Source organism: Belonocnema kinseyi, chromosome 7 (assembly GCF_010883055.1).
Source record: "Belonocnema kinseyi isolate 2016_QV_RU_SX_M_011 chromosome 7, B_treatae_v1, whole genome shotgun sequence".
Taxonomy (NCBI): Eukaryota; Metazoa; Arthropoda; class Insecta; order Hymenoptera; family Cynipidae; genus Belonocnema; species Belonocnema kinseyi.
This window is the reverse complement of record NC_046663.1, coordinates 1,540,152-1,557,959: the sequence shown is the minus strand read 5'-3', so window position 1 is coordinate 1,557,959 and position 17,808 is coordinate 1,540,152.

The following is a 17,808-nucleotide window of genomic DNA, read 5'->3' as shown; positions in this document are numbered from 1 at the left end:
ATATCTTGTTCCAGCTAGCTTTTGAAAAACCGGTGATTTCAAAAATCAAGAAACTAAGACATGCTCTTCTGGATTCATACTAATAAAGACTCCAAAGCAGACTTGTAGAATTCCCCATACGCTGCGGTACCATAGATGAATTAGAGCACATCGCAGATTTTCTGTGAACGGCTCTGACAGGATTATATGAGAAAAATTGCCGTTTAAGTACAATTAAAACTAGGAAAAACATAGAACAGTAGAAAAAATAGAACAGAATTCTATTATAGTACACTAGTAACAGAGTTCTAAGAACGTTACAGCAGGTCAAACAAAAATTAGTTGCCTTCAGACTGAGACATCTATAAGACGTCACAACTTAAATACAATAAAAAATTCAGAATTTGTGCAGAGCAAGCTTGGGCAGCTTTCTGCGAGGAATCAAACAACATTGTGAAAACAGCGAGGCTCCGCAAGATCCTGGCAAAAAATCCGATAGCTCGCCTCGAGCATACAAGGCGTGATGTTGTTGAGTTTATAGAGGACCAAGAAGCATGGCTGCACCTGATGGAAGTGTACTTCTTTGTTTTTAGCGAATTAGAACTGACCAAGAGGTGGAAGGCTGGGGCTACAAGAGAGAGAAAGCTGACTGGGATTGTTGTTGATATCAAGATAGTAGTATGTGTCGTTAAGCCTTTCTGATCCTTCAAATCATTAGGAGCGCTGGAGATGTGGTCGAGAGATATATCAGTGGTGAGGAACTTATAGCCTTCCCGCTGAACAGGGGGTAGTACGCCCTTCAAGCAGGATGATAGGTAGAAACTGTGCTTTGTGCTGTCGTGGCAAAATTAAAGCAGCAGCTGGAACAGGAGGGGGAGAGATTCTAGCCGCACTTCGGTTTGCCGTTAGGTTATTAAAAAAGATGCTGATCGCATATAGATGACAATCTACCTGGGCAGCCAAGCGACATTAATAGAATTTGGGAAACCAAAAATAATATCAGACCTGACTTGAGAATGTACGAGGCATTGAAACAACTAAAAAACAACTGGGACTAGCGACTTGCTGCATCAGGCTTGCCATCAAAATATGGATTTAGGCGAATAATTGGGAGTACTATTAAGATCAGCTCAGCCAATTAGCTGTTATTAATAGTTTCAAATATTACAATGACCATTAGTTGTTTTAAATTAAATAAAAGTAGAGAGACTTCAGAAACATTCACTTTTGCATTCGTTTTTTCAACAACCCTACGTCACTCCTAACAATATATTTGTACTTTTAAAAAGTAGCATATGTAATTGCACATCTCCCCATAACAGCAAACATATTACGCAGGATTTCATTGCGCATACTGTTTGTTATAATTAGGGTACCTTTTCACGAAGGCCTATTTTGAAATAATCGTGCAATTAATATTTTTCATAGGATTCATTTCTAGCTGTTTTTTTTTATTTATGGCAAATTTGATTGGTTGAGAACCTAGAAACGAACTCGATGTTTCAAATTGATTCATTAGTTTATTCAAATTCGACCTCCGTAAAAAGGTACCCTTATTTTATAAAGTTGAAAATATACTTAGGGTATTTTCTTGAGTAAAGAAAGAAATTCAAAAGGATTAATGCAAGATTCCCTTTTTAATAATTGAATATTATTGATAATGACTTATTTATAAATGTGAGCATAAAGAATTCGTTTATCGACCAAAGGCTTACGACGAAAATTTTCTTGCATATGAATCAGTGCTCCCAATTTTTGGAACTTTTCGAAATGCGCTTGCTTCGCGCCAGCAATACGATTTGTTACTTTAGGCGTGCGCATTTTAAATTATATAAATATTCAAATGTTATATTTATAATGAATAATGACTGGGAAATGCTTCAAATGTGATTTATTAATCCTAAAATAGAATTTTTGAGTGACAGATGAAAAAATATTGTCATTTTATTACAAAAACACGTTTTTTATTTTGACTTTAGAAAAAAAAAATTTTTATTTATTTTTAGTAACTTTATTGATTTTATTTCAGCTCAAATTGTTGTGAATGAAACCAATAAAAATTAGAAATTCGACAGAGACAAGATTAATCATTGTGCTAAAAAAAATGATTTCTTTCTCTGAACTCGGAATTTACAGCGTCTTTTTAATTGAAATAAAATTAAATTTGTATCTGTCACTTAAAAATCTTATGTTAGGATTAAGAAATTACTGTTAATGCATTTCATAATCATTATTTATTTTAAATATCACATTTGAATATCGACACTATTCAAAATCAGCGCGCCAACAGTAACCAATTGTGTTGCCGGCGCGACGCAAGCGCAGTTCAAAAAGTTGCCAACATTGTGAGCACTGACATAAATAAGCCTTTATATTTACAAGTTTGCTGCATAACCTGCAAATGATATTTATCAAGTCATTATATCTATTTGAATTACGATATTATTTTGTAATTTAATTATCTTCATTAATTTATGTCCACCAGAGTTCGATTACATGTGTGATTTAAGGTAAATATTGTATTCTTAATTAATCATAATATCGCAGTGGGCAAAGCGAAAAATAGGTTCTTTAGGAATAGGCTTAATTACATCTGAGATACTTGCGAACCCCAAGTGCGGTATTATTTAGAGCGCATTTATCGTTTTGGGTTCGTTTTCAGCAAGCAAGGTTCATTTTTGTTGCAGCTCCTTTGGAACCATAAACGGGTTCCAATGGAAGCTTCAGTTTTTTCTGTGCAGTGGCCACCCGACTTAAATTTGTGAAATGCTGAAATTTTTTCTAGTTAAAATATGTTGTCGATTCTCTTATTTTTCAAGCCAAAAATTTAAAAGTGGATGTTGAGAATCCAATGACTTTTCCCTCGCATTTAATGCAATAATTTTGAAAAAAGTCTGAAAAAAATGATGAGGAAAGAGATAGAGCTGAAAGTTATAAACATAAAAACATAACCTATCATTCCTTCAGGCATTTGAAGATTTCCATAATCTGGCATTAGAGTTAACTAGCTTTTTATAATAATAGTAACACAAATAGGCCACATACATAAACAGACTTTAAGGTAAAATACTTGACATTTAACGAAAAGAAACTTGGCTGATTTAACTTTCAAATTGTAGCTGCCAAAAATGACATGCTTCGCGACCAAACAATTTTACGCGGGCCATCTATCTGAGTTCTGATTCTGCATGATGCTTGAGTTAAACCCGATATGAGATTGGTACATGCACTATACCTACTGTGGCTACGCGACACACACTTGTAAAGATTTGAGAGGCTATGTCAGTGAGGGGTTTCACACACGTAAACAGGTGGAAGAGTGTTCAGATCGTTAGCTACATTAATACCCAGTAACTAAAGTTCAAAATTGCGGCTGCAGCGAGAAAATTAAAATCAATTTAATTATATAATTATTTAAATAATGGAAGCCTTTACTGAAAGATCAAAAAATTTAGAATAAAGAAGAACTTAAAATTTAAGTTTATGGGCATATATTTCAATGCTGCCTGCTGCGTTAAAACGTTTCTGCTACATATCTGCATTAATAAAAACAACGATGCAAAGCATGAAAAATTCCATTACCTAAAGAAAAATCAGCGACGCCACAACAAAATACATATCAACTGTCCTTTTAAACAAGTGTCGCCTGGTAGTTCACAATGCGCAGTCGCATAGCTGACCATGGTGCCATCTAGAATAATATAATTTCGAATTTTTCGGCATAAACGCTTTACCGGAAATTCATGCCAGTAAAACCCCCAGCTGGGCCACGCACATTTAGTTACCGAGTCCTGGATCTGCTCGTGGATTTAAAACCCATATATACATAGCAATAATATGCACATTGCGGGTATAGGGGCAGTTGGGGCGCCACTTTACTATCAACTAACATTTCTAATGCATTGTGACCATGGACGTAGAAAACGAGGGACTAGGCATGCCATTGCGAGGTTGATGCAATGTGGCGGGAGGTCCGCCACCTTTTGATGTCCCGTGACAAACATGGCAGCGCCCACATGTTTGTATTTTCATGCACAGTTTGTCAGCAAAAAACGCTAGTGCGCATGATCAAGTGGCATATCGTAAGATGGCGGCTCTCCCTAGTCATGGAATTCTCCCCCCTCCCGTGGATTCAACCCCGCTCGTCAATTTAGGATGGCATGCCTAGTCCCGTGTTTCCTATGTCCATGATTGTGACTCTTATTCTCTTTGACAATAATGTTACTGTTGTCAGTTGAAGAAAGAAAAAGATTCATTATCCTCAAGGTAAAGTATGAAAGCATCTTATGTTGTATGTAATGTATAAATTTGAAAATAACTGTACTTAGTAAGGCAAAACTCACCACTGCTGGTGGATGCGTTTCATTGGTATGATAAAAAAGATGATCATATTCACATTTCCCATGATGTAATAATATGACATCTGGAATATTGATTTATATTTATTATAGTGTGTATGGTTATATCGTCTTACAAACCTTATCCTTTAAAAAATGGATATATTATATTTAAAATGTGAATTAGTCCAAATTGAATTATTTCTCATTGAATATTTTAAAGATAGAAACAAATTTTGATTTAAAAGAATCCAAGGTTAATATATTTCAGATTTGAAACGCGCAAACCAAACCATATGCAAAGTTGATATTTCAAAATATTTAACAATTAATTTTCAGAAAATAAGGAAATATCTTGCTACATTACTGCCTAGCCCACAATCTCTTATGCAGTCCAAATACCCTAACTTCACAGTTCCACGCGAAAAACCAGTAGATATGCAAACGTCTGTGGATCCTACGTTCTAGAAACATAAATTTTTTGTTGATTCACAGTTTTCGGAAAACTAATCGGTTTTCTATATAAAGAATACTGTGTACGATTTTGTTCACTTACATAGTTTTTACAGAGCTCGACACACCAAGCGAGACTTTGCTACAGAAAATATAATTTTAGTTAGCAGAAGCATTGTTTATCAAAGCTTATACAGTTTCATAATAATTTGAAATATCACTCCAAAACAAAGTTCTGAAGAAAGCAAAACTCACCCCGTGGCGTGGAGGACGGTTCTGTTTAATGAAACAGAAAAATTATATTATAGGTATCCTAAATATGAAGCGCGTGACATCTTTTAATAATGTACTAATTATATGAATTTCAAAAATAACCGTCTTAAAATAAGTAAAACTCACAGAATCTTTGAGAGGCGCATATCCAAATTTTCTATATTCCTTTAAGAAATGTAATTTTTGTTAGCAAAAGTACAAGTTATCAAAGCTCTTACAGTTCCATAAATGTGCATTGAAACACAAATTTCACATAATATAAAATTTTATTTAAATATTATATATAATATGTGTGAGCGTCCGCAAGATAAAAGTATAAAATGAACATTCTCAGCTGAAAAACGAGTCAACTTGGCACTCTTGAACTTGGAACTTCAGAAAACAGTTTTACGCCAAAAACGCGTCGAAACTTTGCGAGTTTCATAATCACACATGTTACGAACGGTCCTTTCATATTTTTTTCGACATGGTTAAAAAGACTCTTATTTTATCGATACTCTGACCATCAGGGATAACTAAGGTATCCCTTTCGGAATGGTCAATACGCACATATTTTTTTCACTCATTTCGACCATCCAAGAAGGAGCAAATAAGCAATTGCGTATGGTCCATTTCTTGATTTTTGCGCATTAATTATGCGCGTGAAAATTTAAAGGGTATCGCTAATTGGCTCCAATTAGCATAACGAAATCGTAGACCGCATAGTGATGTCTGTTAAAAAAGAAAGGTTTTTACCAACTATTTCAGTGTAAAGTGAAGTGTATTTATTGAGGATTCATTGGAAATATCTTATTCTGTAAGTACCTGTTTTAAATGAGTAATTGTAACGTTAATATTTTCTATTAGTAATGCGAGATTTAAGACATTTAATAAAAATCATTTTGAGGTTAATGTTAGTTTGAAATATATTGTAATTATTTAAGTAATCACTGTTAATTATAGCATTAGTCAATTAAGGATAAGCTTGAATTGTACTCATTAATTTGAAACGTAATCATTATTTTTCAGTTCTGACATCAACTGCTGATATTCATGCAAAGACAGATGGCAGGGGCAGGGTCAATGCACTCGTGATCCTACATCCAGTTGATGGAGTCGATTGTCTGAGAAAATCAGATCGACCATCTGAGATTTCCAAACTGACCCTTCACAATGATCGGGTCAGCCAGCTTGAAATGACCGAGACGACGGTCTGAGACAATCGAGTCGTCTTTCTGAGATTGTCGATTTGGACCTCTCGTTTTTATCTTCTAGAGATAGCAGCTTTAGCCATATTCACGAGCTGTTCTATAGTCGACCCTGCAATATGATCTGTCTGCACATTTATATGGCCAAACAAGCCTTCCATTTTTCTCCGTGTAGGGCGCGCAACGGTGTAATCTCGCGCTCGGATATTTATTCTTTACATTTGGAATGCTTGAAAAAAACTTTATAAAAAAGATCTCTTTTAGATGGCAGTATTTATATGCGTCTTCATATTCTGAATTTCCTACTTAATTAAGTATAGTAAAAGATTAAGTTTCTCAAAGCTCTGTAGGCTTTGAGGTACACATTCTCATCGTGGAAATCGCGCTGCGCGCTCGATTTTCGGCCGATATTTGTAAACAGATACTGTTCAATATTTTTTTCTCTCGTAACTTTCGTCGTTTTTCCACACATTAAAAAATTTTTTTTAATGTTATTTTTCACGAATAAAACAAAAAGTATGCATCCTATCAAGAAGTTATCCTTAACGAAATTGTAGATCTTTTTTAGGATAACAATTTTTGTTCATTCATCTTTTTTCGTATCCTACATAGTTTGTCCGCAAAATGGAATTTTTTATTTTTCGTTATTTGTCGAAAAAAGTCATGAGGATAAATTGTTTTATTTGTTTTTTTTTTTTTTTGATATTATAAATATCCGTACATAGAATTTTCAAGTTCAGAAAAAAGTGGTCTCAAAAATGTTCAAAATACGCTCACTTTTTGAATTTTTATCAAAGATAGCTGGTTCACGAACTCGTCCTTTCTTTAAGAACCTTAAATAAGTGTGCCAAAGATTGATTTGATTTGCTCATTTTTTTGAGAGTTATCGTGTTTACGGACACATAAAACATATTTTTTTTTAATTGTTCAGTTAAATTTTAAATAAATGAAACAGACTTTATTATAAAACGATTTTAATGTCCACTACTATGTAACCATCAATTTCGATTATTTTTCATAATTTCGCATTGATTCATCTTCATTATAATATGTTACCAAAAGGTATATTTACGACACCAGAGTTCAGTGACAGATAAGTAAGAAAGTTTTAAAAACAATTTTGCAACAGAATTGTTACCTTTTATTGTACTTTTACCCTTACTCTCGACATCCCAAATTCTAATTCCTCACCTCGGTTTTACTCTCGTAATAATTTGTAGCATGGGTGAAGGAAACACGTGAATAGGCATGCCATTGCGGGGCTGATGCAATGAGGGGGGAGGTCCGCCATCTTTTGATGTCCCACGACAATCATGGCAGCGCTCACATGTTTATATTTTCTTACACAGTTTGTAAGTAAAAAACGCTCGTGCGCATAATCAAGTGGCACATCGTAAGATGGCGGCTCTCCCTGCTTATGGAATTCTCCTCCCTCCCGTGAACTCAACCCCGCTCGCCAAGTTAGAATCGTATGCCTAGTCCCGTGTTTCCTATATTCCTAATTTTTCACACTCACATTTTTTTATAAGACTTCAAACTTTGATTTTATTTATCAAAAATGCTATCAGGGTGGCCACCCACCCAGAAGAATCGGGAGAACCGAGAAAAAGCCAGGAGAGAAATATTAAACCGGGAGATTTTTCGTATTTTATTGTTTGCGCATTTTGTAATTTTTTAATGTTTCCAATTAGAAAGTACATCATTTTCAAAGTATTTAAAATAATTATACTCTAAATTTTCACAATATTTCTCGCAATACTTAATATCTCGAGAATTCTTCTATTATGTTAGAATTGTAAGCAACAAGGCAAATTTTCAAACGATTCTAGCCGTTCGAATGCTACCTGCTGCAACCCACTGATTTCTATCTTTCGCAAAATTCATCCTTTCCTCAACAAATTTTTCGATTTTTTATAATTTTATTGATCCGAAAATTTTGCAAAACCCCGGATATTCGACAAGTTTTCTTTCTTTCGTTCGCAAATCCTTTGGAAAAAATATGTATTGAGACAGTGCCGTACATATAAAAAATTCAAAGTCGGATTTAACCAACAGCCTTAAGGTAAATTTAAATTTTCTCTACTTACATTTCAAGAAACATGTGGAAACAATACACTACTGAAAGACAACACAGAAAAAACGAAAGATAAAGTTTACATCGATTTCAAGTGAAAGATTCACCGCAACAAAAATTAACCTTGCCGGATAAACTTTATATGAATCGATGATAATTTTCGATTTTTAACCTTGCCTGGATAATCTTTCGCCTTATAATCGCTCCATTTTTATTCGAGATGTAGCGAGGATAACGACGCCAGCGCTATCTATCGTCGTTTAACTTCATTAAATTGGAGAGGACCGGGGATTCCCATCTGTCAGTTGCGTTTTGCGCTCAGAATCAGAATCATTCTCCTAACCTCGGTGAAACTTTTGCCGAAATATTTTTAATTTTTAACTGTTCCAAGTCTTACCTGCAACACATTTTAACTTTTGTATTTTCTGTGTCGTTTTAAAACTGGCGTCCCGATTTATAACTCGAATTAACTCGTACATTGCCCGTTTCCCATTGCTGTTAAGGACACCGCAGAAGACGACAGCTTTTATTTCATTGTAGGATAAACTTTCGCCAAATAGCATGTAAACTTTAACAGTGGGAAATTTTACATGCAACAAAATTTAACTTCAGTTTTTTCTGTCAGGAATAACAAAAAAAAAGTCGTCCTTAACTTCACAAAAGCTCAAACAAAATGTGCGCTATGGAAAATGAATTTTAGCAGAAAAATAAGTTAGATCCCTTTTCCTCGATTCGTTTGAAATGCTTTCATAATTCTTAAGTGAAAAATTATGCGAACTCAGTTGGGACTATTTATTTGATTATTGATTCAAATTGAGGAGAATTTCTCCTTTTTCCGAGAGATCGAACTTTTAGTTCGAAGGCTTCTTTCTGAGGTCCGGCTTTATTTCTTTAATAAAATCTATACAGAGCAAGAATGTATTTTGTTTGTATATAAAATTACTTACTCAGTAAAAATGCGGACGTCACTTTTCCCGTCATTTCGCAAACTTAAGCTCAAGATAGTATTTTGCCAATCAAATTTTTTATGAAAAAAAACTAATTGGAACTAAAGGAAACTTGAAGCTATGAGAATAAATCAAATTAGTAAAACCTCATTGTCTCGATTGAAGTCATCATTCTCAGAAAATTTTTAATCCTCGAAATATTGTACTTACGTCTTAAGCCGAACATTGTGCTTCAAATCGAACTGTCATTTCTTAAGCCTTATATTATGTAATATGTTTATTATTTTATATAACTTGATATATTATATCACGAAGCATCAAAATTGACGCTTCTCAAAATTTACAGGCTCACAGAAAAACGCCGATCCTCAAAAGTACACTAAAATTGTTGTTTCTTTGAGTTTCAAAAAAAATAAGCCACACAGTTTTATTTTGAAAATCTAGGGGAAATTAATCGTTTTGAGACTATTTTTTCTCATGTCGAGCAACGTGAACTATTTTTTTCAAACTGACAGTCACCTGTCTAGATGATTTTTTCAGGCCTTTTTTGAAAATTGAAATCAAAGCTATCCTATAATTAAGGGCTCATTTAGAGCTTTTCAGGGCTGCAAGTCCTAAATTTTGGGTCCTGCAATTTTTTTATGAAAAACGTGTTGCCTGCCTACTTCACATGAAGCTAGCACCGCCGCACCTGTAACTTTAAAACTACTTATTCAGTCTAATTACATTTTTTTAAGAATTAAAAATAGGCCGGTCATGTATCTCGGGTTTGGGGAAAAAGCTAAGTAGAAAATTTTAAATTTTGAATATATGTACTTTCTCAAAATTGTGTTTCGTTATGCAGTTACTAGAAAATATGGACACTTACTTAAAGATAAGTAATTCATATCAATTTATTATAATTTTACGATAAAAAAATGTTTAAACCTACAAACTACAAATAACGCTGAAATATTGACCCGGGGGGGGGGGGTAACACTCTCTTTATTATAAATTCAAAGATTTAGGCCTAAAATAAACACAAAACCAAAACGACTCTGTCGGTTCCAGTTCTGCCCCCCCCCCTCCCAACCATCCCTTATTAATTAAAGTTTTGGTGGGACTGACGTTATAACTACAATCTCCACCATAGGACGATTTGCTACTTAACTTTGACATGATTTTGACTCAAAAAATAAACTTATTGCACAAAGGTGATAGTTGGGCGTATAGTCAAAACAATGAAGAATACAAACTAGAAAATAGCCTCGGAAAGGACTGGAACTTTTAATGACAAAAGGCATGCACACGGATAATCTGAAGGTCATGTTTCAGGCGACGAATAGAGACTGGGTGTTTTGAATGCTAGGGGAGTAAATGATCTCTAGGTAAAAGAATTGCGTGAAACTACGGACGTGAGGAAACTTAGTACATATTTTATGTGTGCTTGAAACAAAGAAAAAGGGATGCGCAACTAAAGACATAAAAAACGGCATGTTGAAAGGCGGATTTGAAATATGGTCAGGAGTAGACAGTGAATCACATGGTAAACAAGAAATAGATCTGATTTTGAATGAAAGAGCAAAGCAGTATCTCGGAGACCATGATTTCGTATCTCCCAGACTGCTGTGGGCTAGAATGAAAGTAGGAATCAGAAGACTATTTATCATAGCATGTTACGCGCCAGTCGATAGTGATCCCAGAGAAATAACAGATGCCTTCTGAGACACTTTAAATGACACAATAAATATTCGCGAACATGGGGAAAGAATAATTCTACTAGGAGACATGAACGGATGGGTGGGCATCCAAAATCAGGATATAGAAAGAGTACAAGGTAAGTTTGGGGATCCAAGAACTAACCATAACGGAGATAAATTAGTTGGTCTATGCTTAGAAAGGGCTCTGTTTATTACAAATACTTGGTTTAGGCATAAAATAATCCACATGTACACCTGGTCTAAAGGAAATAGCCGCAGTATAATTGACTTTGTTGTTGCGGATGAAAGACTAAGAGAGTTAGTCAAAGATACAAGGGTCTTGAGGGGTCCTGAATTCACTACTGATCATTACCTTGTGATTTCAAAAATTAACTTAGGTCGAAGATGGAGAAAAAAGAGAACCAAGAAAACAAAACAAACGCGAATAAAAACTGAGAACCTAAAGAAACCGAACGTGCGAATAGATGTTCAAAATAAGACAACCGAAAGCATAGATAGGGCTACATGGGAGGACCGTATAAAAAACAAAGATATAGGGGGTGCCTGGATAATGTTACGGTATATCATTGTTAGATGTACGATCGAAGTGTGTGGTACCGCAGTAGTAGGAACAATGTCTGGCGATGCGTGATGGAATGATGAAATTCAGGCTGCCCAAAAAGCAAAGAGAGAAGCGTATAGGAGAACTTTGAACATCGCAGGTCTTAGCAGTGAGGAAATAAGTAGACGTAGAAATGATTATAGACGCGAAAACAGGATACTTAAACGATTAGTTAAAGAAAGTAAAGATACAATTAGAGCAGAAGAAGAGATAGAAATACAAAACGACTTTGAAGGAAGCAGGAAACTACTTTGTAAAAAAATTAAAGGAAACAAAAGTACAGAATTTGTCAACATCAGAAATAGTAGGGGGGAAATAGTATATGATGCAGACGGAATACTAGAGGCTTTCAGAGACTATTTTAGGAGACAATTCAGAGATCAAGCTATAGGACACCACAACTGCGATGTTGAAAAACAATGCGACAGAAAACTCAATTGAGAAAGTCTGTGTCAGTGAGGTTAGGGATATAATTAAGAACTTGAAAAACGGTAAGGCTGTCGGGGTAGATGGTATTAACGGTGAAATGCTTAAACACGGTGGCACGTGCATACTACATAGACTGTGCGAATTGATAAATTTATGTTTCGAGATGAGCGACGTCCCAAACGATTGGAAACAAGCTATTATCGTACCAATATACAAAATTAAGGGAGATAAAAACGACTGCAATAATTACAGAGGGATTAGCTCATGAAGTACCGTAAGTAAAATATACTCAAAAATACTTATCCGTAGGGTTATGAAAATAACAGAGGCAAAGATTTGGGAAGTCCAAAGTGGGTTTATGGCAGGAAGGTCATGTACAGATCAAATATTCAGCTTAAGGCCAATAGCAGAAAAAAGTTTGAGATTAGGAAAAAAAGTTTTCTGTGCATTTGTTGACCTAGAAAAAGCTTTTGACAAGGTAGATAGAAGTAAACTTTGGGAAGTCCTGAAAGAGTATGGAGTCAATGGATGGATCCTACAAGCTATAAAAACAATATATACAGGTAGCGAAGCGAGAGTAAGAGTGAATGGGAAATTGAGTGACTGTTTCGATATGATGCATGGAGTTAGACAAGGATGCGTTGCGTCTTCATGGTTATTTATATTAATTATGGCCAAATGTTAAAGAATAGCTCTTTTCTACGAAGAAGGTGTGGATCTTGAAACAGTAAGGGTACGTGGGTTAGCGTTCGCAGATGATAAGGTTGTTATGGCAGAGTCTATCGAAGACTTACAAAGAATGTTGAATAAACTAGATGCAAGCATGAAGAGCATGGGCCTCAAAATTAACGCAAATAAAACAAAAACTATGGTGTTCGAAGGAAAGAGTGAGAAAACACTATGCAATATTCTATTAAATGATGAGAGAATTGAACAAGTTGATAAGTTCGTATACCTTGGTAGCTTATTTACTAGGGACGGGAAAATAGATGAGGAATTAGATAGACGAATAAGTGAGGGTACGAAGATTATTGGTAGAGCAGGTCCCCTTATCAGAAGTAAAAATATATCAAATAAAGCTAAAATAGCCATACATAATTCTATATTTGTACCGACTGTACTATACGGTAGCGAGACATAATCCTATTAAGAAAAAGATAAGAATAAAGTTAATGTAATTGAAATGAGATTCTTGGGCATGATATGCGGGAAATCTATGATGGACAAAGTGAGTAACGACCTAATTCTCAAAGAATTTAGTGCAGATGAGATGTTAGTAGACACATGGCAAATAGTTAATAAAAAGAGTGTCAGTAGAGTGAATGTCGCCTAAAGCAAAAGACCTGAGACACTAATGGAACCAAGTGTGGAACCTCACATAACGACTTTGTGAGGATCTTCGCTTGGGGTGATTGCTAGAGAGTTTGATCAGCAACCTGGGTCGGAGCAGTGTTGTGGAACGAACGTGTTATTTACATAAATAAGGCGATAATTCTGGATCAATCTGAAAATTCTCTATCCATTCCTCACATTATTCTTTTCCCCACCGAGTGAGTCACGCATACCCGGAAAGGGAAATGGCCTAATGGTGCAATAATAAAAATAAGGGCTCATTTAGTATATAAATATAAAGTAGCGAGCACTTTTTTATATAGGTAATATTTAAACCAGCAACTAATTTTTTCTACATATTTTAAATTATTTTTTACGAATCGTTATTTTTAATTGAAAACTAAGTTAAAAAGCATTATAAAAGAATTATATAAATCGAAAACTGTGCGTTTTACAAAGGTTTTTAAAAACCAGAAACTATTTATTTGTCACTAATCTAATCAAATTGTTGATGGAATTAAGGGTTCATTTAGGGCTGCAAATCCCTACTAGGCCCGATCCCACAGACCTTTTAATCTTTTTCTAAAGAATGCCTACTCCGGTTTCACATAAGGAGCTGGCACCACCATCTCAATGGGCACACAATTTTAGAACATAATTGGAACGTCCTAAAAACATTTTTTTGGACGTGCAAGTCAAAAGACGTTACTTGGACGTTTTAAAAAATGACCTAAATAAGACCAAATAATGTTTTGAAAACGTTTTATGTTCGAATTACGTCTTTAAAACGTTTCTGGAACATTGTATGTTTATGGAACGTTATATGGTCTGACATTGGACATTTTTAGGCCGTTCTGAAGATGTTCTTTTACATTAATGCCCACTGGGACACTTATAACTACGAAAACAGAGTGACAATCAATTCCAAAATTATACCAAAATTAAAGGCTTATTAAGGGCTAAAAAGAACACTGAGTCCCAAATTTTAAGCTATTAAATTTTTTATATTAAAAACATTACACGCTGACTTCACGTGAAGCTGGCAACGCCATGACTTTGGCTTCAAAACAGTTGATTTAATGCAATAATTATAGACTTTTTCAGAATTTAAGGGCGCATTTAGAGGTCCGAAAATGTGACAAAGTATCTTATTATGAGAGTAAACTTTTCAGTTCTGAGAATATAGTCCCAATATGCTCTTCTTATATTATATATATTCTGATTTAACATTTTAAAATCGCAATTTTTTTCTATTTTCACCAAAATTTTTTCTAAATTTGAATATTGGTTATTTGGTCCCTTTTTTATTGGCCTTTACTCTAAAGTATTAAGACATTGAAACGTGATGAAGCTCGGACAATGAAAAATTAAACCTTAGCTACCTGTGACTGTATACCTTCATCACTGCACCCAGCAAGATCTAACGATTAGGATCCATTGTATCCATTGTCGCTCATAATTTACTTTTTTTTAATACAGATAAATATGCTTTATTTTTGAATTCGGAATTCACAAAGCACTAATTTATAATTTATAACTAATAAATAATTTGGAAGTAACAATTATTGTATTCTTATAAACCATGGTAAGCGATTTTTAAAATGTTTTTTATATTTATTATGCAGATTTTGTTTTAAATCAAATTTCGATTGAAATTCAAAGAGTAAAACATAATAGTAATTATATTTTTTGTTATTAACAAGTGTCATTTGAAAAAACTCGCAAAAGCAGCAATTTGATCAAGTTTGAGGTACTTTTTTCAAAATTTCTTTGCTTGACTCGTCGGGAAATAGTTTGGCGAAGTAAACTTATATTTTATGGACTATGTGATTGTATATATAAATTGTATAGTAAATAATTCATTCTTTGAGAAATTTCGAAGCGTTTTTTGCATTCTTTTAAAAATGATTCGTTTGACTACCCAATGGCAGCACAAATTGTGTTACTAATTTGCAGTCTTGACAATTTTAAAGTGCTTGAAATTGCTAAATGAAACCAATTATTGAGGTTCTAATTTTTTTTAAACAGTGTATTTTTTATCCTAAGACTTGAATATATTATTTTCTAAGTAGATGTTAAGATTATGAATTATAAGAAGAAAGTATAGGTGCAAAAATAATGTAAATAGATAGAATATTATCTACGAACTGTTAGTCTGGCCCGAGCTCAATCAATGATTTTATTACCTGAAAAGGCTTTAAAAAAATCATTAAATTTCTGGATTGGTATAAAAGTCGAAACCGGAGGCGTTTTTTGATGCAATTGTTATTAAAAAATGATTTATTATTAATGATCTATTAGTTCATGGTTTGAGTTTTTCTCTATTCATTGCAATTTAATTTCAGCTTTAGTTAAAGGAAAAATCTGCAAAAATAAATGCACTGCTATCTACTAGTTTTATCCACATATTTCCATTTTCTAATAGTGGAAACTATTGCCATAGAATTTGTATTCTTAGAGGCAAAATGAATAGATGCATACAACACACATGCAAACATACGTACATAATATATGCAGAGATACACAAACAAGTCCAAAAACTTTTCAAGGAAAATGTATTATCAGATATGATTAAGATGTCTTCTCTTTTAGTTTTGTCAGTTTTATCGTTTTCATTCCCACAATGCCTTGCAAATGCATGCATTGCATTTTTAGAAACATAGAATTAGTATCATTGTGCATCATTCTAAGAAAAATTTCTGAACATATTTTTCAGAAACAGAAGAATTTTATGTTACTTGTGACACATAATTTTGTATGAATTTTAAATAATGCGTGTTATTTATAAGCAACAGATACTAAATTTAAACAGTGAATTATCAAAGAAAAATGTAAAAAAACTAAGAAAAACTGATATTTCCCTTAAAAATGAGCATACAAGTTTTAATCAAACTATTTACAATGATGTGAATAAAGAAGGCTAGAACTCTATATGCATGAAAATTTCACACACATACGTTTCTAATTAATTAAGAACATAAAAACAACATAAAATCAAGAAAAATGACAAAACTTAACCCAGCTGAAAAATTCTGTTGATTGTCGGCGTTCACCAAGTTAAATTTTTTTTTCAAATACATTGAAAAATAGGGTTCATGTTTTATAAAATATTCTAAAACGCATACAAAGCAAAAAGCCACACGGAAATTAAGAAGAAAATTCTGATTAAAAAGATTGTCGTAATACCATTCACGAAACTTTCAAATGCTTGTAAAAATTGATATTTTATTTAATTATAAAACTTGTAAAATGATCTCAAACGCAAAAAAAAAACAAATAATATACAAAAAGAGAAATTATATAGACTTGGAATGATTTATTTAAATATAATTTTATTTATATATCCGTCAACAGTTCAGAAAAATTCTTTCAATTCAAAAAGTGAGCGCATTTTGAACATTTTTGAAATTATAATATTTTAAGATTTAAAGAAATTCTCAATCTACTATAAACCTAACCTAAAATAAATGTCCATCGAACAAACTAAAATCTAATGTAAACCATATAAATATCGATTTAGAGTAGTTCAATTTTCATTAAGGACATCCATTTTTAACCAATTTTCGTAAATTTTTCATTAAAAAGATGATTCTTCATCAAAGAGGATTACAGTTCTATAAAAAGAAGAAAGCGTTTCACAAGATACATGAAATTTCAACAAAAATTATGTAAGGCATTGTCAACCTCAAATTAAAATTATTAACCGAAGAAATACATTTTTCATAAAAAAGAAGAATTAGTCATAGAGAAAGTTAATATTTTACCTTCTAAGACGAATTTTCATCCAAAAAGAATTTTTTTTAATTGTTACATTTTCAACGAAATATTAGTCCCACCATAATTCTTTCGCTTCATTTCATTTCTGTCAGTCAGAAATATTTTCATGAATTTCATTCATTTTCATATACTATATGTGTATACTGTACATATGGTAAAAGAATATAATTATTATTTAGTTTCTTCATATTCTTCTTATGCATATTCTAATAAAATATGCTCCTTCTTTTGTTTCTCATAAAGTACATTTTGAATTTCGCGCTCGTTTCACTTCTTTGAGCGATCATGGAGGGCGCTAAATGCCAAAAACCTCTTTCAAATTGCCTCACACTCCCTTTGGCTGCTGTGATGCTAATAGACCGCGACTTTTTCAACTGCGCATTCGTCGCGTAAAGAATGCCTGACGAAGAGCACATATGTTTTCTTTCTTAATCCATCATGGCGTGACGCGTGCGCAGTGGAAAAAGTCGCGGTTCGTTAGCGCCACTGCTTAACTTCCCGTCGGTAAAACCAGTTTCTTTGAGCTCGCTACCGACTGGTTGATATTTCAGTTTAGGGGTGGAAAATTCAAAATGGTTGCGCACCGAGAAATAAAACTTTTTTTTGGATACGAGGGTAGTTCAGAGCGGTAATCAAACATTTTCATTTAAAGGGTTTAACTCCATATGAGATAAAAAATGAATTGGACTCTCTGCCCCTGCCTTAGCAACGGTTTATAA